At 37.3% G+C, this 24,215-nt stretch overlaps 1 protein-coding gene across 4 annotated transcripts in view; it reads right to left on the minus strand.

Annotated features, from left to right (window-relative positions):
- Positions 1–24,215, minus strand: part of LOC124163643 (metabotropic glutamate receptor 2-like) — a 177,317-nt gene that overhangs the window by 150,993 nt on the left and 2,109 nt on the right. The gene's annotated exons all lie outside the window — the stretch shown is intronic.

The following is a 24,215-nucleotide window of genomic DNA, read 5'->3' on the forward strand; positions in this document are numbered from 1 at the left end:
CCTTTAACCCGAGAACAATATCGGACCATAGGGGAGAGGGGGGAGGCGCCCCACCACTCAGCCGGGGCACTTGGGAGCGATTGCGAAGGGTCATCGGAACTTTTGGGCGGCGAGAAAAAAAATTAAACCTCGAGGGGTGGTTTGCTTCTGGTGGCAATATAGGGGAGGAGAGGCGATTGCGACGGAAGGAAAGTAATAGGAGTGAAAACGGACGATGAGGAAAGGGAGAAACGCCTAACATTGAGCATGCTAGAATGCGGAAAAGAAATTCTCGACCTTTTCAAGGCTTTTACAGAGAAATATATTGGAATTCCGCTAAAAATAAATGCCGCCAAATTACTTTTGGCATTATTAAGATGGCCAGCAATCATGTTTTTTATTACTATTATATTTAAATGTTTTATTATTGAAAGTATTATTATTATAATTAAATGTTTACAAGTAGGCCATTTATCAAGAATCAGAAGATATCAAGCGGAAAACTAAATAAGGTTGATATATCTAAAGCACCTTGTTATTACACAATGGATATTTTGACTACGTTACATAGATATCTTACTTGTAACATCCAAGACGAGTCGCAAAAATAGCCTGAAAATCAAATAGCCAGGAAACATATTACAGAGACAAAAACTAATTGAAAAAAATGAGAGCCATCATATTTTTTTCTACACATAGATGAAAATCTCAACTTTATAACAAAAATTGGGATATTTTTTTTAAGAAAAGTTAGAATCCTCTGTGTCCAATTTAATTATTTCTGACAAGGATAAAAATTGTCCTTTTTTATTTGAAATTAAGATTATTTCGGGACATAAATTTTTCATGAAAATTTAAATTCATGCCAAGAATAGTGGGCACAAATTTGTTAGCGATCAATTGAGCACTTTTCTTGGTTTTGGTGAATTAAGAAAATCTTATAGCGCTTTTGATATATTTTAGCGTCATCATCACTGATCAAAAATCCGAAAAGTGGTCTGACGCAGCTCTTCAATGAATTCTCCTGTCACCTTATTCTTTCCACTCCAAGTTTTTTTCAGTATTACAGTATATAAAGCGTAAATAAACCATCAATCACCCGGAATATTCAAAAACCCACATTGCCCAAGGGCGATTTCGAAGGTTCATATATTGATATTAACTTAATTTCGAATTCATTTTGTCACGTAGGACAACGACTTGATGTCAATTTAGGCATCACATCTATTGGAATTACGATGCTCTTAGTTTTCACCCGGCGATGGCCTCAAGATGTCTCCAACTTTTGAGGTAGTTCGTGAATAGTTAAGCAAGGTCGCTGTCTTTCGTTATCCACTGAAGTCGAATTCAAGTTCACTTGATTATTGGCACTTTCGAAAACCCCTTAAAGGTGGCAGGATGCTGAGTTTTTAAATATCTACTTGAACTGGTTATTGTTGGTACAAATTCAAGAATATAAAGAAATAAATACATAGAAAATTCGAGGGGTGCATATGACGTCGTGGTCCCTCAAATAATATAAACTTCCATGAAATCTCAATTTTGCATTGCCCCCTTTTACTACACGTCTTCCCTCTTCAACTTTCTTTCCGACATTCCCCTTCTTTTCGTCAACAACACATGGCAACGTCCTTTTAACCAGACAATAAACAATCTTAAACGTCAACCTGACAAAGCATAATTAAGTATATAAATTAATATAATGAAAAACCCAAATTATGAACTAAATCAAATAAATAAAGTTTAATGAAGTCAATAAAATGGAGTTCGACAATGCACGACAATACATGCCTAAACAGTAAATCGCGCTGCCAATCAGACTTGAAATGAGGAGGACCAATGGAAGGAAGGGTGAAAGGAGGTCGCTCGTGGCGATAGTGGCGGTCCACTGGTGAAGGGGAGAAATAAGGGGGATGCGAGAAAAAAATGAAGGTAGTGGGGCGGCTTCGATTAGTCTCAATCTGTTTCCATCCCCCTCCCCCTCTCTACCCCTTAACACATCCAATCTCATTCAGCCTCTTTTTCTCTCGACACTATTCCACAGCTGATTGTATGGCTCCGCCTTCTTTTACGACGCAAGGAGACGGCGAATCGCAGACTCGAGAGGTGTTGACGCATCCAAATACAGTGAAACCTGTTTACAGCGGCCATCGAACGAGTTAAAGAATACGTATTTACAAAGTTTATTTAAAAAATCACCTTTATCGGTTGCTGAACACTTTACGAACCCTACTTTTTAAAAGCAGATATTCGACCTTTTCAGTCACTCGGAGTAGATATTATACATGCATAAAAACATTTTATTACCGTTTCCACTTATTCTTTAGTGGCAGTGGAGAGATAACTCAGGCATTTATTATAACTTGCATCTTCTCGCGCGCGCAATGGCTACACGAAAACACTCCGCCAAGTTAAAATTTTACCGCCGGTCGTCTGCTTACTGCCACTACTGCTGCTCTCGGCTTGCAGTAGCCACAGTAGGGAACGTCATCAAACGACTGACGTCATCCGTTACTGCACCGTATTGTCAGTTGATTTCGGAACGCGCCCAAAGTCTAGTGAGGTCCATACCATGCTACTCGCCACAAGTAATATGGCCCTTCCCTCATGGCGCAAATGATCTAAGCTATCGGTCACCTCCTCCATATACCTTACCATATCTGCTATCACTCTGACGGGCGGATAAAAAATGTTCACGTAATTCAGGATTAATCATAAACGAGAAAATAACCTACGTGTTCACCCAATTTACTATTTTCAATGGTCCAGCAATTGTAAAAACAAGTTTTACAAAACTATAATATTTTATACATTGCATTTGGCAAGATTTTATTTTCGATTCACTCATGCGATTGACCCGATAATTATTTTGGTAAAATAAAGCATCGCTATTGTGTTGGGATAAGTTCTTTAGACCAAAAACCTAAAATGCAGGTTCACACCCGTTGGCCACAGAGGGCGCTGTCAATACGCTCCAATTTACCGTCACGTTTACTACTCTTTCGGAAGGAGTTCAGCTTTGCGGTAAAGCGCTTAGCGCTTCGCTCTCTCTGTTCCGCCAGAGTTCATCAGCGGCGTCGTTTGTTACCACCAATGGTGGGCCCGAACCTACCGACACTCCTCTCAGAGTCAACTTTATTTTTCCGCAGCTGCAAGGGCTTCCGCGGATATTAGCCGTTATTTCCGGGTATTTTCACGAGGAGCCGACCGACCGACAGCCCAACCCTACGTCCGAAATGCTTATTTGCTCGGATATTTTTTCTCATCCGTCGTCAGCTTTCTCCAACAATACCACCTTTTTCCCAACCCCTTCTTCTTCATCTTTCTATCTCTTATTCTCTCTCTCTTTCCATTTTTCCTCCTCGAGGGAATCTCATCAAGGGAGACCCTTTGCCGAACGACGGTTTATGGGGGTAATTCACATTACCCTCCTCTCTCATAATTGATGGAAGCTTTGGAACTGAAAATTCGCCCTTGGGCGCGACACAGTGGCAACCCGCGGAGCGGAACAGATTTTCGGAAGGGAAGTAAACGCTTGAGTAATCTATTGAAGGTGAATTCAATCATGCTATCACAGATAAAAAGCAATTTTATTGTTTAACCAATAAATGATGACCAGAAATTTAATCAAAATACCAATTCGAAAATATTGTAAAATTTAATTAATTAGTATATACTTTGAATTAGCACCAAAATTATATTATAATCGTTTCCTTTTTTAAATAAATTTACTTTCAATCTTATATACCAGAATTTTAAAAAGGATTGACGATTACAAAATCGTATCCCAACAAAACTTTAGTAACTTTTCTATGATTTTCGAATGACCATTCCGTTTTAAATAATTTTGAATTGCAGTGATAATGTTAACATAAATATGTGTGATTTACCGTAAGGAAATGTTAAAGAAGTTAAGTACTAAAACCTTCAAAATTTTTTAACGCTTATTCGACGAATGTGGCAAAAAGACAAAATGATGTCATTTGAAAAATACATGAAAAGTATTAAAACTTTTCTCTTCGAAATAACTTGTTTATATATTATGTAATGTAATAAATACTCCATTCCGCGATGAAAATATTAGCGGAATTAAAGTGAGTTACGCCAGAGAATGTAGTATGCCTTTGAATATAAGTCACTTAGATTTTCTGAACTGAAAATAAAAAACACATCCATCGCCAAGTACATACGACAATGAGTAAAGTAAATGATGAGATATAACAACGAACATTTGAATTTAAATTTAAATTGAAAAGGATCCATACACAGGTCCAATTAGGCTTGCTCTTCAAATAATGCTTCAAATATCTCCATGCTCCTGGGTTTCACCGCGTGGATTTTCTTTGCGACGTCAATTTCTCCGGTATTCCAACCGGCGTCTTCAGGTCAATGTCGGGATTCAATTTTTGGTGACTTATATAGTGCATTGTTGGCGCCAATTTTTCATGATGGTGGCTGATTGGTCCACCTACTTTTTTTCTCGTATGACCCTCTTCCACGAGTTGTGGAGAGGGTAGCCGCCTTCTCTATTCATGTTTTCAGGTGTCTTGAATATTTCGATAGCCTCCTTTATTAGCCTGCACTTTATTAATCCTTTATTAATGCACTATATGAGTCACCAAAAATTGAATCCCGACATCGAACTGAAGACGCCGGTTGGAATACCGGAGAAACCGTCGTCGCATAGAAAATCCACGCGGTGAAACCCAGAAGCATGGAGACATCATCTAGACAACGCCTCGGAAAAATACTCATCAATGCTTCAAATAGATTTCGATCACTCAAAGCATTGACATGATGCCTAAAAATAATGTAGATAAACAGAAAAAGAGGAAGAGAAAGACGAAGGACGAATGAGAGAGAGAAGAGCTATCGCAAAAAGCTGAGATGATAAGGAAGTTTGAGCTAAGAAACATTGGAGTAGATTGAGCTTCACAATTCAAGACTTCAACCAGTGCGGATGGCAATGTCTTTAGAGCTTCCCACAAGCAAGGACATTCAATGGAGAAACTCAAAATTTTGATAAGAGTGTTTGCTTTCAAGAGTTAATCTTGGCACCAAGATCGGGACCCTAGACAGCTTTGTCCGAAAAGAGAAGTATTAAGAACATAGCAAAAGAGGAAATTCGCCAGATTAGTGACCGAAGGAATGCTTAAAAGGTATGAAATGAAAGGTAAACGAACAAGTTTTTAGAACCGTTACGGTAGAGATCGGTAAATGACTGATAGGAGGAGAATAATAAAGAAATTTTGAATATCTGATGGCGGTTGGATTAAGATGCTTCTGAGTGATTTAAATTGAAGCTTAGATAATTGGAAATCTACTTAGTTCAATAATTACTTAATAAACCTCCCATATTTTCACTTTCCACTTCAGCCTTGCCGTTGCTAATGCAGCTGAGCAACTGACTAATACTCTAAAAAGGGCACTACGTAATTAAACAGTGGTTGATAAATATCTATGCTATAAGTATTAAAAATATATTTTCCTTGTACTTTTCTCATTTTTAATTGCACTTATTAATGAGTATCGTTAACTTATCAAACCGATTGAAAATTGGATCTTCCCTTATCATCAATAATTCATTAATACACCTATTTTAATTTAATTTTTCTCTTCAATCTTGAAGCGACTCTCATTTTTACCACTGCAACAGCAACTGACCGAGTGACCACTGACCGGCACTATACAATAGAAAAGGCCCAACGTAATTTAAGAGCTGTTGATAAATATATTATAAATATCACAAAAAGTTCATTACATTTCCCCCATTATCATTTGCACTAATTAACGAGTATCAACTACTTATAAAACCGACTGAAAATATGATCTGACCTTATCATTAAAACATCCTCTTCTATCTTCTGCGGGAGTCGTATTTTTTCCATCTTGCATGCGCTGAAACATAAACAATCTCCTCGTTTATAACGTTCCTCCTCCAAAATAATCGGGAAGCCCAATTTCCGGGTCGGGAGTAACAATTGGTCCCTGTCAGCTTTATATTTAAGTTACCACTCAGCAGGAAGGGAATTAGGAAAGAGCGCAGCCAGAAGGGAGTTTTAATCTGATGAAGGACAAGTGCTTTGGCGAGAAGACGTGAAAACCTCTCGAGGCCTTTCCGAAGTTTCGCTTAAAAAAATCACCTCTATATCTGCATCTAAAAAGACAGATAAAGAGATAGCGGGGAGAGTTTACCTTTCCCATGCCCGAAGCAAGCAGATATACGCAGGAAACTATGGCGAAGGAATACCGTTACTTTGCAATAAAAAGAGGAAGAAATAATTGATATAATTTTGGGGAAGCAAACAAGATTTTTAAAATCATTGCATATTTTCATCCAGGGCCAAAAACAAACTTGACCAGATTGCTGATAAGCTAAAAACACGTGGACATAGATTGTAATGATTGATGTCAGCCGCTTTTTCTTATAAAACATGCTTGTCACTACAATTTAGCTTGAATATCAATATGAATTCAGCCCAATATATACTAATAATATTTAATAAGATACATTAAAATGTCGATTCATCGTGCTAGAATATATGTTCTAGACAATGAATTAAAATTAAACATAAACGTCAAGAGATGAAATAAAAAACTCAATTAAGGCATACTAAAATGGATAAAAATGACTCCCACCTAGCACTTCATTTTGTCTGCAACACTGTTAACTCTATCCAAGATCTGAATGGGAAGAATTTTTTCCTCTGAAAAGTAGGTCGAATTATAGGCAAAATGAATTTTTGCTGAAAGGACCTCGAATAGTCAAGGACCATGGATAAAATGCTTAAATTTAATAAGATTGTGAATATTGATGGAAAATAAATGATATAAAATTCCGGATAAAAGATGGAAACTAATTACAATGCTCCCATACTGATATGAGGAAAGAGCTAGAGGAAATATGATGATGACTTGGAATTCGAACCAGCAGTGATTTTTATTATTTCAGTGGGAGTAGCATTTAATAATCATTTTTCCTTATTGAAATATCTCTCGAATGTATTATGTGAATGCCGAGATGGACAATACCAGCTTTAGCCTCAGGGCACGGACTTTACCAGAGAATTTTCCCAAGATATAACAGGAATGCTTCGTTCTTCCTCCTAAAATTCTTTTGTTCTTTCGACTTCCAGCATTCATTTGATTTAGCATTTTATGGAAATGTCTTTACATTTTTCTATCCAAAAAGGACATTTACACTAGGTGCCACCCAAAGAACACGACGCTTCCTTGTATGTTCACACATCCAAGATAATGTGAAGGTTCAGGTTTAGAAACGGCGTGATACATTACACAACAGATTAGAAAAATAGATCATGTCTGCGATCAAGCGTAAATAGACACAGGATTTCCACTTCAGTTATCTCCATCAACTTCGAGAGTTTTAAATAAATCTCTTTAGCAGATGATGATTCAATTGAGTACATTTTGAAAGTTTGCACACAGCCATTTTCTCGTTTTCGTTATACCGAGAACTTAAATTTTGCATGGGTGCGTATACATGCAGCATTGACATGAAAACACCAGCAATAACTAATAAGCTGAGATGTTTCAATTGAAGACGATGACCAAATGTCAGAACCACACGCAACATATGCACATTAATAATTTCCTTATTTTATTTCCTAATATAATTTTACTCACACATTCACTATTTGTTTCTGCTTTAAAATGTGATTTTGATTTTTATCAGATTTATTTTTGTTGTTTGTGTTGTAAAAGGGTCAAAAAGACCAACGGTAATGCATTGAAATTTAAACTTTCTCCATAGTTTAATGTTCTAGGGAGAATGGTGTATCATTTTAACTCTGATCTCCGAGTCATTATCGATTCATTACATTGTTTGTGCGATGAGTGATTAAAATTAATCCTTTTCTTGTGAGTGCATTTTTTCTGAAGAGAAAAACCTTTAAAAAGCCGCATTTCTCCTCCTTAACCTGTCTTAACCTGCGGATTATTCGTTCGTCACCTATATATATTTTCCTTCCTTTTCAATATTAACCTTCATCTCAAATACGAAAATTTTAACACAGTATTTTCTCAGCTGTTATCCTTATCACTGATAAACAAATCCTAAGTTTGGTTTGACACATCTCTCCACTCCATTCTTTTCACCCCTACGTATTTCTTCTCTTTCACATCCTTCTTTACTTGTTCCATATATTTTGTTCGAAGTCTTCCTTTTCCGTTCTTGCTATGCACTTGTCCCTCGAAGATTGTCTACATCATATAAGACACGATCTCCGTCGTTACTTTGTGGAACTGCTTCATCATAAACTAAAATAAAAATATAAATACTTTGCTCTATTCCACTGCATATCATGCTATCATCAAGATGATTGGCATGATATGCAGAAACCCGGGTCGTACTATTTAAAATAGAGAGTGGAATAGAAGAAAGTATTTTTACTTTATTTTATTTGTCTACATCAGGTTATCATGTCTCACGATGTGGCTTATAAGGTTGTTCCGCCATCTTGTTAAGGTTTTCTCAGCTGTAGAATTTTTATATTTGAGATACTATGGAATTTTGACAAATTATTTTTAATATATTTCCGAATCTCATGCGTACTTTTTACAGAAAGAGTTTATGACAATAATGCGGCACATGATCATTTATAGATGGACGAATTTCATTTCTACAATCTCGAGAACATCATCCTTAACGGCACGCATGCCTCCCACGCAACCTTTTGGTGAAGAAGTACTCGCAAAAAACCTATGTCATCATTATCTATCGAATATGCTCTGTGCTATCCATAGCTATACTCCTATTCGACAGCTTTATTCCATATAATACAATCCAGTTCCTTTCCTTCCTTCTTAAGAGAACCATTGTCGGAGGTTTAGCTGAGTTAAATGAAACTTAAATCACTTTACGTTTCGTTTCTTCTTCAGGGAACGTTATCAGGAGAATGATAAGGTGCACGGATTAACTGGACACTGGACACTGGGGACACAACTATTGACGTCTTGGATTTTAAAAATAAATAAAAATAAAACACAATGCATAAAAAACAATTAACAAAGGCTGAAAATGTGTCAAAATTTATTTCAACACCCATATTTTGGGAAAGGAATCTTTTCCATGCACTGCTCAACTAATACTTGTAACACTTATTTTTAAGTAGTTTTGGGTTGTTTTGAGTTGGATTTTGGTGTTACGATGGATAGAAGGAGAAAAATGGAGCGAAAAATAATAAGCAGCAGAGGTGGAGTGGGGCGATTGTTGTTGACGGCGCGGGATGGTGTGTAGAGGGAGTTGGATGGTAATAGTCATGGCGTACGGTTGTCTCTTCGCTCACGAGTTTGTTTATAAAGTGTTTAAAGTTTTTAGAAAGTAAAGTGTAATAAAAATATTTGTAAGTGCATTGAAGAGAGAAAATAAAATCGTTACACACTCATTATTCCCAAGAAAATATAAACGCCGTTTAAATATCTTTGCCTGCCTCTGTAGTCTGCCTAGGTTAATGCGGTGATGTTCTTGCAATGACTACACGACACCGAGGATGATCTTTTCCCCTGGTCCCGACATTAAAATAGCGGTGATGGCTGAAGTCTGTCATTGCCTTCCCTTTAGTTCTTTCTTTTTTGCTATTACTGTAATGTCTCAATCTTCCGCTGACGTATCACGTCACTGACCCGCATAGTGTCATTTGTACGTCCAAAACATGACAAGTTCAATTCCAAGGACTTCTCCGTATATTGAAAAAAAAATGTCTCCGATTCGAATCTTCCGTCCTCCGAGTGGCAGTTGCTTCTACGCCCTGTCCAATTAATTGGCTCCTTCCTCACCCCACAACGCCCGCATCGGAACAATCAAAAGTACCTGCAGCAAGAAGACGAGAATGGGGTGACGTCAGCACGACGAGGGGATTGGGAAGGGGGGGTGGGTGGAGAGAGAGACACGTCTCCTGACCTTGACCTTTGACCACCACGAGTGAACTGCATTCACGGAAGTCTCATTAACAGTGGAGATGTCTGTGGCGCCAAGGGAGGACTGTTTTGCGTTGGGGAACTCCCAGATCGTCTGGTTCCTAAGCGAGAGTACATACTAGCCTTGAGAGAACACTAAGACTTATAATATATCTTGAAATTTTCAGTTTTAATAGAGAAGGTCGTTCATAACATTCGTTTGCATCACAAATTCCATAATTTCACCTTCAAATCATTTTATTAGATGCAATTTTTAAAATATACGAGAGCATGAGTATGTTGAATAGAAATCCTCTGTTTTCCCTAGAAATTTCAAGTTGATAATATAAATTACACGTATTTAGTCGTGATATGGTAGAAGTTCGACATATTGAAATAAAATGTAATGATAACTGATGCTTTCAGGCTTAACCATGTGAAACCTTTTCATTATGGAAAATGAAAGAATAAACTTTCTTAGGTGCACTAATATATTTGAAAAAGTACGACCCTAATTTCATAGCATAGTTAAATCTTCACCAGAGTAGAGTTTTAACATTTTAAACATTTGTCTGAATGTAAGATGACGACGTAACTACGCTATGAAACCCAGGCCTGGGTTTTGGAAATGTATTAGTCAACCTAACAAATTATATTCTCTCATTTTCCTTTAAATTTAATTGAAATTTTACGCAATTATTCAAATGCGTACGATTCACTTCGGCTCACAGACCCTTCATCTGAGCCATCGTCTTGTACCAGATGATGGTTCTGTGAGCTGAAACACATCGTACGCATTAGAATAAACGTGGAAAAGTCCAATCAAATTTTATTTTAATATGGCAGCACCAGTTTAACGCGAGTACTCCGTCACCAAAACCGAGCGGTTATGTGGGAGCCATGTGTGCTGTTGACTTTAAAAGGGCCAAACCATCTACGCGCCTGACATTTCGTGGTTACTTACTTAATCATATTACCTAGAGTTTTTTTTACTGCCTCCTTCATTTCTATCCGACTTTAATTAATTTTTATTGTACCCATTCTGTTGAAATATAATATAATTTTTTATATAGAAATGGAGTTATACTACCTGTCTACCTTAAAAGACCAACAACCATCAAAATTATGGGTGAATGGTTCTATTTTATTTGTAACGTAACACGTGTTCCATTCTGGAAATCACTTCACTATATTGCGTCCGGCTATTTATAAGTTTTATTCAGCACGTTTATGCTTTTAAAATTCCTTATCACATTCTGAATAATATTTGCTTGATGGAAATAGGCAGCATATCTGCAATACCGAGTGGCGTGTTACAGATCAGGGCAGGCGAAGAATGAGCAACGTGGACTCTATTCATTTAAAAATTTCTATTGTAAAATTATGTGTAAAAATTGATTAGTGGTATTGATTAAAATAGGAAATGTTTATATTTCATGAATTTATTAATTTATTTCAACATAAACGAAGAATTGTTTTTTTTTATTGTTACAGACAAAACGAGGGGTAACAATCCTTCTAGGTAGTAGCCATACCACCCCGGTCATTCTGGCGTTAAGTTGAAATTCTCGAGTTGGTGGAAGCGGAATATGCCATCCATGAAAAAACATACGACTCATAATTGTTATAGCTCCCTCTATACTCATGAGATTCGGTAAATGGTCTCAATCTTGCCTCAGAAGAAGCATTTGGCAGAGGCTTAGAGATGGCTGGTCGATATTTCAACGCCGATGTTTGTTATCACCGGCTTTTCAGTAATACTAGCGAAGTTAAAAGTACTTTTACTGGAGCTTATTTTCTAGCTACAACATATTTTAAAACCTTTTAACACAATATCAAACATTGATTCATAAAAAAAATATTTATATATTTATCGATAAACAATGGAAAATAAACTGGCTTTGTCTGGGGCGCTACCAGTGCGAAGGATATTTATAATAGTCATACGAAGGTTATACCCATAGCCTTCTCTGAGTGCAAATGTAAATAAAAATATTCATAAACTACACCAGCTATATATAAACCGACAAAACATTAGGAGCATATTTACCTTAATGATCATTAATTTGAGGGAACTGTCCCTATTTTAAAACCAAAACTTATATCTATTTTGAGAAATATTATTTTTTTAAATTAAATTATAGAGTAATTTATTTTATTCTTTCAAGACGATATGCTAAATTTCCATTTCATATCTATAATACTGGTAGCAAAACATAATATGTTCACCACTATTCAATGGTTTTAATCAAGAAAACAAGCATGCGAAGTTACGAACAAAGTCGCTTGTTTTAAAAGCATTGCGTCTTCGAGGGACCATTTAATGTATTTTCAAGCACGCCGAAGAAAAAAACCAGGAAATTAAATGTACCATATAAGTCATGAGGGAAAAAACTTTATGCAACGGGTATCAGCTGGCGAAGAAGCAATTAATATACGTCTAAAATAATTCTGTTATATTTTTGAAAGCATTTTACAACATGAACATTGTACTTGAAGACACGAATTCGTGAAACGAAACAAAGCCATGATAGCAATTTAACCTGCTTAATGGATACGACTTGGTAGAGAATTAGTAATTTGCCAAAAAGATCTTAATTACAAAAATGGCAAACAGAAAATGGCTAACTGAGGATAGGCAGAAGAGGGAGAGCCAGAAGTTTTTGTAATATATCAAAACTAATTTCTTCGCCGTTCCATTAACCATGAAAATTAATCAAAACTCTGAATATTTCTTGGATGGAAGAAAGGATCTTTGAAATAAAAGCAACCTACGACCTAACCAACTTAATAAGATTGGACAGCATATAAGAAAGGAAAAAATAGAAAGAGGGAGAGAAAAGCTAGGCTAAGAGGATTAAACTGAGAAGTGGAAATGAGAGGAAAGCGATAGGAATATTCATGTGAGATGTGTGGCAACGAAACGAGATGAAAACTGAATCAATGATTTAAATGAGTTATATTAAGAAAAATATGAGATAAGGGGAGCCTATATATTAATACCGATATTTCCAGAGTCAATAACATAGATATTAGACATTACATATACGATTACATAGAATGTAAAACAAGCACGAAATAAAAATGAAGCAAAAGAACAATTTATTCACATGGAATTTGAATAAAAAGTTTATAAATAACGAGGTGCATTCCTTGACTTCCATACTAAACGCTATTTCCCTCAGTAAAGACCCTAAATAATGACGTAATTTTACACAAAGAGAATCTATTCTCAGGCTCGCCTAGTAGATAAAGCCAATTAGATATTTAAGAATACGGACATAATTTGCATAATTGATCCTTAGCAATGATTCTAGCTCCACATCATTATTTATAAAACAACTCATAAATTCAGGATATAATTCCGAGTAGGTACATTTAAAACACGTGTAGGCGGAGAGAAATTAACTGAAGCGGAATATGAGTATTCATTCATCCCTTGGTCAGAAATGGGCGTTCTCCGCAGCTCCTCTGATTGATTCCTCTCCTCTCCCACCATGTCCAGCACTTTGTTGCTCCTCTTCGCCCACTTCACCTCTTCCACTCTTTTCTACATCCAGATCTCAAACGCCTTCAGCTTTTCTTGTCCTCTTTACTGCGCATCAAAGCATCCTCACCTTAAAGCGCTACACTCAAGATCAGACTCTTCAATAGCCTATTCTTAGCACAATTAAATAACGATCCTTTTATTACCCTTTCCTTGCTCAAAAACGCCTCCTTCGCTAACGCAAATATCTTTGGGGGTGTCCATTGATTACGTGAGGTGATTTTGGCGAATTTTAACCCCCCCTCCCCTCTTTCCCCTTAGTGAGATATAGTGATATTCGGATCGTCCTACTCCCCCCTCCCACTAATCTCACGTGAGATTGTTCAAATTGCGTATTTTCAGTGTTAATACATGCTTCATACATGCTTCATTGCGTTGGATTTTTGTTTGACTATTTGTTTTATTATTTTCATTTAAGATTAGTTAATACTAGTATTTAACCCCTTCCAATTCGATTAATTTTCCGAATATTGTGCTCCTATTCTTTATTTATTTTTCTGTGGTTTTCTTTTAAATGGTAGGTAATGAACTGATATTTTGTAATTTTTAATAAATGTAGAACCGTGAAAAGAAATGTGATTATTAAACATGGAGAACACAGCTATCGCTACTCGAATAAAACCATTTTAATCCTTCTAATGCATCATTTTTCATGATATACTAATTATTTATGCATACTATGTGTGTTTTTAAATTTTTAGGCTTTCAAAATAATTATGTTGTTCCTCTAAATAGTGCTAAAATTATGAAAATTCGATGACGAGACACACCGCGCGGTTTGGCGCCGAAAGGTCATGACTAGCTTGACTCGTCATCACAGCGCAAGGGGTTAAGATGATTGAGATCTCGATTTCACACTGTTTCTTGAGTAGAAAAATTACGCGATACTTGCCGGGATCCCCTCTGACCCACACGTGAGATTGGGCGAGGATCGGCTTGACTTCCTCCCCCCTAAACACCACAAGTAATTAATGGATACCCCCTTTCCGATATATTTACTGCTTCGCCCGTTTTACTTTAATGTGCTTCCCAAATAGTTTAATTTCTTCACCTTCTCTATACTTTCACCAATAAGCTACAAGCAAGGAAATTTAAAATAAGTGTCCATGTTTAAATTCATTAACTATCAAAGAGATTACGCCCTCACAGCACTTTAGGTTTCTTGTTATCTCGGAAGGACGAATGGAGGAGCGAAAAGAGAAAAAAAATTAAAACTATTCTCGGTAATTAAGGTGCGTAATCCTCTTTGCAAGCGGAGCTCTAATTTTCTCGCGAATTACCTAGCCATTTTTTTATAACAGAGGAAATAGCCGAGCCCTGTCCCAGAAAAAAAGCGAAGTAAAAAAACTGTCCGCGTCGCTTATTTATCGGAGCAATTTTTTTTCGAAAAAAAAAAAGAAGCGGTCCGAGGATTTCATGACAAAGTGTAGGAGGGCTCTGAGGGTGTTTAAAGGATTACTGGAGGTTTCAGGGCTTAGGCATCGCTGAGAGAGGCACCTGAGGATTAATTCAGCATCCGGAAGAGATATGTTCACGTGGATCAAATGAGAAAGTGGGGAGGAATATCCGATGCATTAAAAAAATCATCCTCCTATCGGAAAGGCAGCATAGGCGATCGTTTTCAGCGGCGATATTCATTAAATCAAGACACGGCATTCAAACGGCGGATAATGAAGATGCGGAGCGCAGATAAAAGATAAACCCTGCCACGAAGGAGGAAAATAGAGATTGAAATATAAAAATATAGATTGAAATTCTAAATGGAGGTCGGCATGACTAATGGGAGTTTTACGATCACAGAAATGAAAAGCTTGGTGCTGTAGCCAAAGAATAGTTACCGCAATAAAAAAACCAATGCCACACTCGAAAAAGATTTATTGACACGCCTTCTGTTCAATATATTCTTCACCTTCTATTATTAATTATTTTCAGTAAGAAGTTTATTCCGAATCAGTTCCAAATGAGACCTAATTGTCAGTATGCAAGATATCCACAATAAAAACCACATTCATGAAATTTCACATGCGAGTAACTCTTGCCCATGAAACCTATTGTTGGTGTATAAACGACCAGTAACGCAGTATTAGGTGCGTTAATGGCCATAGGTAAATGGACACCTCTGAAATGAAACGTTCTCATTTTGAAAGCCTAAATACAGCCTGTAGTCATCCGTATTGATACGAATATTCTTAATTTTTTAGCGTCTCATGACTTTAGAGGAGGTCATTAATTGTTTATAAGCTGGGCGACTGACGTACGAGCAAATACTTTCGTCGATCATCATGATATTATTGTTGATAATTGTAGAAGTTAAATACTGTAGTCCAAGATGAGCTACCTCAAAAAGCCAATTCCTCATTCGAAAAAGATTTTTGACTCGTTTTTTTTTCTAAAATTCAATTATTAATTAATTTCAATGAGAAGGTTATTCCCGTTCACTTTCCCGAAGGTTAAGTATCACTATGCACGTAATCCACAATATGAACTTTATTCATGAAATTTCACATGCGAATAACACATGCTCATGAAACCTATTGCTAGAGCTCTGAGTATAAACGACCGGTATGATTAGGTGCGTTTATGGCCATAGCTAAATGCAAACCACTGAAATGAAATGTTCTCGTTGTAGCAGCTTAGATACAGCCTGCAGCTAATCGCATTGATACGAGTATCCTATATTTTTGGTGCATCTCTTGACTTCAGATTAGGCCATAAATTGGTTGGGCATTGGATTAGGTCATTCCTTGGTCATAAACTGGGTGATTCATTTATGAACATATAGTTTCGTCAATCATCACATGATATAAATTTTTATAATTTTAGATAGGTATTATCACAGAAGGTGACCAGAATTCAAGACAAGTATAACTGGCGCGTCATGCAATGCTTTGGGCAAAATTTTCTAAGTTATTTTGCGCGCGTTATAAAAACGTGCGCATCATGCGTTAGAATTACTATAAGTATTTAGCTATCAAAAATTCCTTATTATTATTTCAAACCTAACTTGGCCATATTTTCTTCTGTCTTAAAGGAAAAAATGCGAATTTGAGCACTTCAGAGAAAATTTATTTTAGTAGTCTGCGCGTAATTAATTATGAGTGACAGATATATTTGAAATTTTGGAGATATGCGGAGAAGAACCAAGGGTTGACTTGCGCATTTTGTACAAATGCGCGATATACTTGAGAATACATGTCAGAGTTTAATTTGCTCAAAAAACCAGTCAGTTTAAACCACCAAGTATTACACAAGTGGTTGTGTGATTAGCCAAAGGAGGGCGGCCTCAAGCAATAGCGTAAATCAATTAACCTTACTTCCCTTCCCAAGTTTTTTTAGTCGCAGTTAAAATACATTTTGAGTAATCACCGTTGGCGTCCTACGAGAAAAATATTGGTGAATAATTTAATTTTTGGCCCGTTTGCCCTGTAAAATTCACAGCTCCCGAACTTGCGAAAAGCGGCTAATAAATTACATTCTCGAAACACGGGGAGACAGGGATACAAGGCCGGAGTAAAAGTCACGGAAGTTCGCCTTGAAACAGTGAGACGTCAAAAAAAAGTTGGTTCCGCGTAAATTTCCGCGTGATTAATGGACGTCTACATCGGCTCGAGTGACCGGGGGTCGCGGATCATTTTCAAATGAAACCGTAATTTAATCAGTTAATATTATTAAAGTTTTATCAAGGTAGGTTTTCAAGGAGTGTTTGCGAAATATTCTGGCAGTACAACCTTCCATCACGCAATTTCATCTTCGGTTCACAATAAGGTCTAATCTCTTTCATTCTATTTAAACATCATATTCTCTTCCTTCTTTTGCATATCATTCTACCTTCTAACTTTCTGACGACTTTTTCAGCATCCCCTTCATTCATACCTTCTGTCTCGTCCAAATATCATTTAGAAGCTGCCTCTCCTCATCCACCATGTCCAGCACTTCGTCGTTCCTCCTGCTCTCTGTCCACTTCACCTTCTGCTTTCTTCGCCACACCCACATCTCGAATAGGTACCTCAAGTCTTCTCTCGTCCTCCTTACTTAGTGTCAATGTTTCCGCAACGTAAAGCACTACATTCCAGATCACACTCTGGCTTCTCCACCTTTTCTTTTAACTCCTACATTACAATCCTCTCATCAGCTCTTTCCAATTCATGAACGTCTCCTTTTCTGACGAAATTCTCTTCCTGATACTCTTATTAATATGTCCGTTTTCTTCTGATGCGGTGAACATAGTTGAATACCTCAAAATGCTCAAGCTTTTGTCCTCCTTTATATACGTACACTTTTTTTATTGAGTCTCACTCTCCATACTCCCGATGTTTTACAAAACCGCATGACCTTGGTCTTCTTGTGATTAATTCTCATGCTATACTGCTTGCAACGCCAGTTTAAAGCATGCGAAAGATCCAGCAGTTCTCTCGATGACTGGCTAATCAACGCCTGATCATCAGCAAATCTCTCTGATCAATTCATCCCTCCGCACACTTTTACTCCAACTTCCAACTCTAACCAAGGCTCTCAAATCCCCTCCTCAGCGTACACTTTAAAAAGCAAGGGGGGGTAGCGAACACTGGACAGCCTTGCCTCACTCCACGGCCAATACTTACTCACCATCATTCTCCGTCTTATTTTCTCAAGTATCACCATTAACTGCATCCAGCATATTTTTTCAAATCCTTTTTCGAAAAGCACGAAGTAGTCATACACGTTCTGGTTATACAGGCTTCTTTTTTTAGACCAAACTGACTTTCTCTCAAGTACTCGTTTTCCCTCGCCTCCATTCGTCTATTTAAAATCCTAAGTACCACTTTCCCCGCGAGCAGTATTAGGCTAATCGTCCTATATTCATCGCATTCTACAGATTTCTTCTTTTCCGTTAGCTGAATTATATCCGTAAGCCAATATCCCTCCTCATGGATTCTGTGTACCTACTAGATAAAAAAACATTCTTTTTCCAACCTTACCTGAATTCTTCACCAGCGCACACCCCCACTGCTTTCCTAGCCTCCATATCACTCTTGATTTCCGCGTCTAATATCTCCAACCTAAGATTATCATCCTCCATTGCACTTCCCCACTTTATGTTCAATCTTTCCGGCATCTTACTGCTATCATTCATATCCTCCACATACTCCTCCCATCTACTCTGAACCTTGGGTTGCTCAGTTTGCACCCTTCCATTGTCAGCCTTAATTTTTGGCATACTTTCGGTATTTTCCGCCTGATAACGACATCATCATGGCATACAGAGCACCTACCATCCTTTCCTTCTGAAACGCTTCCATTTCATAATGTCTTTTCCACCAAGCCTCCCTTGCCCTCTTAGTTTCACGCCGTAATCGATTATTATTTGTATCCCCATACGAGAGACAAAACAAATATACAGGTGCTCCGGACTTTGGAATAACTCAATTTCTTAAAAGATACTGCCGGCACGGATGGATTTGACGTAAAAAATCATAATTACCGACCTTTCGACTATCGCAAAAGGAGTTACACCGGTCGAATTACTATAAATTTCGCGGTCCAGGTACATTTTTGCTATCCAAATTTTTCAATTTTTCATTACTTGAGTGAATTTTAAAGAATGTGTCAAAACTAAGGTCCAGCAAAGGAAATGAGCGAAGAGTTGAGTAATCGAACTAAAACAAATGCTTAAGGACTTTTACAATCCACCAATGAATTGTTCTATTTTTAAAAAGAACCGGAATATAAAACTGTTTATCCCAATTATAATGCTACTTTCCCAATTATAATGCACCTTCCTGCAAGATATTACCAAATAAACACTTCACTTAGAATCAGGGTATATAGGGAGTAGAAAATTCAATTATTATCACCAATATTTTGCTTCAGTTAAAGCGAAAATTTTGATAATAGCTCAATAAATGCTGCTATGATATGTCTAACAATAAGCTTCATTTTTAAAACGATTTTTCTCTGCGGCACACAAATTTTATACCCTAATTGCAGTCATGTCACCTTAAGAATGTCTTGTGGGATATAATTTTTATCGTATCACGCAATATTGTGCAATATTTGCACATAGCTTCATAGAAACCCCAGAAACGGCAGGTATTCCTCGCACGCTCAATAAAAGGTCTTGCGTGATCTTTTAGTCTGTGGTTGGATGCAAACGTCCATTGCATTCACGCTAATATACAATGAATATGTTCTTAATTCCAATTTCAAAATAATGACATCTTTATCACTGGATACATGTATTAAAAGGAGCTGACTGAATCTAAATTAAATGCAGCACAAAAAGCCACACTACAATTAGACAAACCCATATCTCGCTCAGAGGTGAGTGACGTGAATTAACGAATACCATTTTCAAGTTCAATGAGTTTTATGTGTAAATGAATTAGCGAGTACAATAAAGTTCAAAGTTCATTTCTAACAAATCAATAGCATAATAAAATCTATAAACACTACGAGAAAACATGTGTATATGAATTACTAGCACTATGAAATGCATGAATATCTTTTTTTGCGGGAAAATATTTCACCAGAGATAGAAATCTGATGGACAGATATGCCCAAGAATTGCGCCCCATTTTTACGATAAACTCCAGGTAATACATGGACGACGTATTGATGTACGCATCAGTAAGAAAAACACGTAGGGACACGTAGATGCTAAATTGGAAAGATTTGTGACACTTAAGTCCGTAGTCCTCTGCATAATAACCCTTGACCCAACTCGCGTGACACCAATTGGCCTTATGGACATCCTGGACGTCACGATGGCATCCGCAGATCATAAACGAAAGACTTCTTTCTCTCGAGGGAGATCAAGCGGAAGAACATGAGAGACAAGACGACGGAGATTGTCTTGCTGTGGAAGTAAATGTAATTGCTTCCCAGCCCTAAAGGGACAAAGCTCCCGACTCTTCTTACTCTAGCCAATTTCATTTATTAGGTTGATCAATCTCTCATGATAGGGCTATAAATAATATTTTTACGCGAAACAAAATATATATATATATATCCTTTCATAATCTCCATTACGGGTACATTATTTTTCCAGCATACGGTTACTTCTTATCCCATCAATTAAAATTTGTAAGAGAATACATTGTGGAAGAAATGCAGCAAATGAATTAATTAGATTAGTCAATCCACTCTGCAAAATAGAGACTTGCTACCCATCTATATGTAACGGTCTTCTACGATGGTACTCGGCAACACATGCATAGGAGAGGTTTCATTGATTAAGATACTTTGAGTACCTATCGAATTTCAGTCATCATTTTCATCTTATGCTAATAAATAACAATACCGGCCATCTATGACGGACCTAGACCTATCGATCACATACAATTATATGGTTTTCATGGTTAAGGCCGACACTATGATACTGGATACAACAAAGCAATAAAATGAAATAATAGTGTGCGAAATGAATTAACACACTGTGAGATGACAAATTTAGTATCGTCCACCCCGTCATTCGTGAGGTGCGTCAACAGAAATGAGTCTCTGGGAAAAGTAAAAATAGAATCGAGAGATTCTGTCGACATCGTAGGGAAGTATAAACTGGTGAAGATATAATACTTGTATTTTACCCACGCTCCCTATTCCTCTCACATACCAACTCCCGACCAGAGATTCAATGCTGATACATCTTATTTCAGGTAATACACGTGGTGCATAAAAGGGCTTCTAATTGCGCTATTATATAATTGATACAGGAAGAAAATCTGTTAGGAAGTCATTTTTTTCTCGCTGGAATAAAATTCAACTTGTAGGGGTAAAACAAAAACAGCTTTTACAAGAAACAGGCTGGTAGCCGCTAGAGCATTGTAGGCTATGTTCAAGGCTAAGATAGCTTGAAACTTTGAGAATACATGACGCTCATAGCGATAAGGAGAACATTATCCTAGACCCGCAATATTTTTCCAGGTCCGACGGAGACGATAAATCAAGAGATATTTCTCCCAGTGACCGGGCATATTAAAAAACATAGTATTCTCGCACTGATCAACCGCTTGTTTCCTAACACTTAAAATCTTATAATCTACATACTACCTTGAAAGCCGCCTTAATAGGCGTATGGCGGGGGGCCTCAGTACACCAGCTGTCAACAAGACAAATGAAAATGAGATGCACGTACGAAGTTTCACCGAAAATTTACAAAAGACCTTTATTTTTCGACAGAAAACCGAATACATATACGAAACCGTTCGGCAAAATATCTCTCTTAATTATCGTTTCGATCGGTCATAGAAATACAGCGAGGTTCTTAGATGATTTTCTTCGGGCTCCTCTAAAATATATCTGTTCTAAATAGCTCAAACAATGTCTAGCCCGTAGCGTCCGAGTCTTTCGCAGCTGGCAGCAAAATTCTTGTAAAATCTATGTAACGCTTTCTGTTTGGTCGAAGCATTTTTTTACGAATAGCGCAGCTCTCCCTAACATTCGCAGGTCGGCCTCGGTGGCGCCGGGGTACAGTCCCCGACTATTAACCCAGAGATCGCGTGTTCGAGTCCCGCCTGGGTGGCTTGACCACCATCGAGGGCATGGATGTTTGTGAATGTCAATCAAGTAAAGTGTAAGAGAGGACAATGTCGTCCTAAATTCGCTAGATGAAGACGAAATTGTTTTATTATATATTCCTTTAAATTTTCTTCCGTCTTCACTGACTTGTTTTAGTGTAAAGAGCACAGGTTCTCACCAAGGTAACTCTTTATTATTATTTTATTGTGTTTACGCATATCGAGGCAGCTTGCGGGGTAGATTTTGGATGTAGAAGTTCGTACGGTTATGAAGACCTCAAACTGCATCCCATGATCTTACCCACCCTCATCATTCACTTAACACTTCAAGTGCCCTCACTGATTGCCAACGCCTGACTTTACCCTCCCTTCCATTAACCACCGTAACATAAACGGTCGTACATCTCAAGAGCGAGATTTTTATCGCCCTATGTATCCGATTAAGGGTATGCTGGAAGGGGTCTCTGGTTCGAGGCGCAACCCTCGTGTGTAATGGCTGGGTGGGAAATTTAACTGCCTCCGCTGACAGAAGACATGAATCAAGAGAGCGTCATTTAACCACTTCGCTCCCCCGGGCATCGCAAACATTAAATCCAATTAACGACAGAGGGGGGGACAGACAGCCACCCTCTGTTCCAACCCTCTCTAACATCATATGCGTATTGCATGGAGAGCTAGCTTGATACTTAGGCGTCATGTCACCTCTCCACTCCGTAGTGAAAGTTTTATTCTTCCTCACCAATCAGAGTTCACCAGTGGCGTACCCAAGGGGGATTACGGGGTGTCCAGGACCCTCCCCCCCCCCCCGAAATATAAAAACACAATTATTTTTCTTCATAAAAGGAAAAAATGAGGAAAAATGAAATTACAAACTATTTCTTCAACAAATAAAGTTTTTTTTCGATTATGAAAAGTGTTAAAATTAGTTTGAAACCCTCTACTTAGCACCTTGTTTTTCAAAAAATTTCCCCCGTGGTTTTGGACCCCCCCCCCCCCCCCCGAACGTAATTCCTGGCTACGCCACTGGAGTTCACCATTTCTCTTTTCGTGGAGGTTTATAGTTCCTCATGCCGAAACCTAATTTACCATTGTACAAAAGGATTTTCTTATGTATGGGACCAAAATTGTTTCATATATTACCCAAAACAATAAAAGGAACTATTTATTTGGGTAAATACCCAAGGTTGATAAAAATTGGATAGTAAATTTTGATGGTATTGAAACATTATTGTAAATGGTCTGTATATGTATAGTGTATATTATGCTTACAATTTGTGCCGTACGTGATGTTCACTATACATTATTACTCATTTTAGAGTCAGTAAAATTTTGAAAATTTTTGGTACAAAATCCTTCAATGCTATTATTTACGTAATAAGTATTTTTGGGTCTATATTTTCATTTCCGCACTTAATATTTATTTAAAGTTAGCAATAAAACAAGCTTCTTGCATAATAGGCTACATTACTTCCATATATGCAAAAAAATAAATTGAATGCACACATATGGACGGAAATATATTATTATCATTATTTTCCATAACCACGATAAAGCTCCACTGAATGGAAAAAAAGCATGAAACATGAACTACCTCCGTAAACATTGTGGCCATGAGAATATTATCCTCTGTAGCAACAATAGACCCGCTTGTATAAGCCTTGTCTTCATTAAATAATCGAAAAATTTAGAAGCTATTTCACATGTAAGGAGCTCAAAGTTGCTTATTAGGCATTTATTTCCCTATCTTCACTTTGCAATAGACATATAGTTCTGAGAAAATTCCTGGACAAGTGACGAATTGTAGAAAAACATTATTTGTAGCAAACATCCCTATGAAGAAGGGGATTACGGGCTCAAAGGCCAGACCCAGACTTCGAATCGCTTAGGTGAAAATTCGTATTGGTAAGAAGCAATTTGACGCGCGGGCAGCTAAAAATGTGCAACCCAGATTATCATTGATTGAACTTTCTCTTATCCACCGTCTCTGCTACCTAATAAATTATATCCCTACAGAAATTTACTTTTAATCTATCAATTAAAACTTTTTCTAACTTGGCATTAACCCATTTATTACCAAATGATTCTGTAATTTACTAAAATACTGAGGATGTGACCGACTTATCGGTTTGTCGTTTGTAATAGTTAAATTTTTCATATCATTAGGTCCTTAGATTCACATTCCATTGTTTTAACTCCAAATCAAACTGGCAATCATACAATGTGTGTACAATTTTTCTTCAAAAAAATAAAAATGTATTTGTGCGTTGCCGACCTCC

Source organism: Ischnura elegans, chromosome 8 (assembly GCF_921293095.1).
Source record: "Ischnura elegans chromosome 8, ioIscEleg1.1, whole genome shotgun sequence".
NCBI classification, from domain to species: domain Eukaryota; kingdom Metazoa; phylum Arthropoda; class Insecta; order Odonata; family Coenagrionidae; genus Ischnura; species Ischnura elegans.